Here is a 3,075-nt window from a genome sequence, read left to right on the forward strand (position 1 = left end):
GCCCTCTGAGCCAAAGCCTAGTCATTAGCTTGGGGAGCTAKCATGAGTCTTCAGGTTAATGAAGATGGTCATTTTCGATTGCACATCAGAAATGTTGAATAGGARGCTTTTTGTTACCATTTTAGTTATCACTGCTACCTTTTTTAATTGGGGAGCAAGGTTGCTGTTAACTAGGAATTATATAGATTTTTTTGGTACCATATGTTATTATTCGCTGTCTGCTTAACCTTGTGAAATGAAATACGGATAATTGGCTCAACATGATAGGTGTTCCAGCGTGTTGGGAGTATTTTTAAATGGGTTTGTGTGTGTATATGTGTGTGTGTTTGTGCTGTATCTTTAATTACAATTGCTTTTCAAAAATAACTCCTGTTGCCTGCTGCTGCCTGAAGCCTCAGCCAATCTGTCGGCAAACAAGCAAKCATGATTGACTTCAATTGCCGGAAAACGCTGTTAGTTTCATTTCATTTACACCTGCGAATTTCCATTGTCCTGTTTTCCTTACATTGTTGTTGGAGGCATTTGCAATATCATGTTAAACCTGTCTAACAATTTKGATTTTTTTTCTTGCTGTTTCATATGACAAGTGATATACTGTAGATAAGTTAAGGGGAGTTGCAGAAAGAAAACCATTGTATAACAAGAGAAACATTTCCATGCACCTGTCTTTGATTCTCATGATCTCAAACACACAAAAATAGTAGCCATTCTTGCTCTTCTACTCAGCCAACAGCAAGTCTCATTTCTTAGCTTTAATAATTTAATGTACTAATATGACGTGTCTACTCTTCACAGTATAAGCTGGCACTGTGTATTTGGAAACACTACTTTGAAGTCAAACCATTCTGACGGCAGGGGCATTTTGCTATTTAACACATGGGAATGTGTTCTATTTAGGGCCCAGATAGCCTGGCTCCTCTCATCGCTCCTCGTGCCCCTCCTCACCTTTCTATTTAGGCTACTGTTCAGTCCCCAGAATTCTACTCCTCCCTTCTGCACCTTTCTCCGTCGTCTCAAATCCTCCTCTGTCTCTCTGTCAATGACTAATCCATCAGCCAGGAGCTTAGATATGTGGAGAGGGAGAGAGAGAGACACACATCCCCACACAATCTACTGTGCAAACCCAAAGCAGTCGTCACCAGAGTCTGAATTTCATATTTCATTAGATTTATTTGATATCAAAACACTTGAGAAGTTGAGATGATCCTTTTTTAAACCTACTGTAAAAGAAAGAACGTTTCAGATGATTCCAGAAACACAATTATCATTAAGTGCTGCTAAAATTGTGATATACTTTCATGCTACAAGAAAAAATAAATAAAATAAAGTACATTATAATGATATATTTTACTTCAAGGACTGAATGCTGAATTAAGGCTCCCAGTCCTTGCAAGGACAGACCAGATACATCTTCAATTAGCACCAAGGTGCGAAGTAAAAGGTGTCGAGGCCTTTTGATCCAACAAGTGGCATGAGTCTTCTGACCGCCCCCTGCTGCTGTTCAAAGACCATTCACTGGCATTTTCTACAAGAAATCTTTCCTCCAGAAATAAAAGCTTCTCCCAAGTGGGTGTGACATCTAATCCCGTCGCCTGCTGAACTGCTGCTTCGATTCCACCTGGCGATCTGTTCACCGTCTGCCCTGGCCTGTCTCCCCCTGTCTGGTGCAGGTACACCCACCACACTCACCCCTCTCTCCTGAGCTTTTGCACGCCTCCAGCACAACACGCACTGTTGGGGCGAGTGACTCTGAACTTACAATGGCTAGCCCAAGTCGTTATATATTTAAAACATTTCTTGTGTTAGGCTGGTGAATGAGGACCCAAAAGCGACGTAATAGTAACAGAGTCTTTATTCCAGTATTAAACAAATAATGATTCTCCTGGATATAATCAATGGTAAATCCAAAACAGGAACTGAAATCCTCTCGTCAATAGAGAGGAACGACTGGAGACGCGACCACAGACTGCAGGTCGCTACGGGAAGGCACTGGCCGTAGCTGACATAGACACCTGCTCACACGCAGCATCTGAAGAAGGCAAAGAACACGACAGGCGGAACAAGGACACAGGAACAGCAAACATCAAACAAGAATCCGACAAGGACAGAAGCGGAAAACAGAGGAGAAATAGGGACTCTAATCAGAGGGCAAAATAGGGACAGTGTGGAAAGAGTAAATGAGGTCGTTAGGAGAATGAGAAACAGCTGGGAGCAGGAACGGAACGATAGAGAGAAAGAGAGCGGGAGAGGAGAGAGGGAGGAGGAGAGAGAGAGAGAAAGAGAAAGAACCTAATAAGACCAGCAGAGGGAAGCACCAGGGACAAGACATGATAATCAATGACAAAACATGACAGTAACCCCCCACTCACGAGCGCCTCCTGGCGCACTCGAGGAGGAACCCTGGCGGCAACGAAAGAAATCATCAATCAAACGAACGGTCCAGCACGTCCCGAGATGGAACCCAACTCCTCTCCTCAGGACCGTAACCCTCCCAATCCACTAAGTACTGGTGACCACGTCCCGAGAACGCATGTCCATGATCTTCCGTACCTTGTAAATAGGAGCGCCCTCGACAAGGACCGGGGGGGGGGGGGGAAGACGAACGGGCGGCGCGAAGAAAAGGCTTGACACAAGAGACATGGAAGACAGGGTGGACGCGACGAAGATGTCGCGGAAAAGCAGTCGCACAGCGACAGGGATTGACGACCTGAGAGACACGGAACGGACCAATGAACCGCGGGGGAGTCAACTTGCGAGGAAGCTGTCGTAAGGGGAAGGTTACGAGTGGGAAAGCCACACTCTCTGACCGCGACAATACCTAGGACTCTTAATCCTACGTTTATTGGCGGCTCTCACAGTCTGCGCCCTGTAACGGCAAAGTGCAGACCTGACCCTCCTCCAGGTGCGCTCAACAACGTTGGACAAAAGCCTGAGCGGAGGGAACGCTGGACTCGGCGAGCTGGACGAAAACAGAGGAGGCTGGTAGCCAGACTACTCTGAAACGGGGAGATAAGCCCGACGGATCCGAACCAGGGTAGCAAGACCCCGAAGGAAGTCGGAATCTCTCTTCCCTTT

This window comes from Salvelinus sp. IW2-2015, unplaced genomic scaffold (assembly GCF_002910315.2).
Source record: "Salvelinus sp. IW2-2015 unplaced genomic scaffold, ASM291031v2 Un_scaffold640, whole genome shotgun sequence".
Classification (NCBI taxonomy): Eukaryota; Metazoa; Chordata; class Actinopteri; order Salmoniformes; family Salmonidae; genus Salvelinus; species Salvelinus sp. IW2-2015.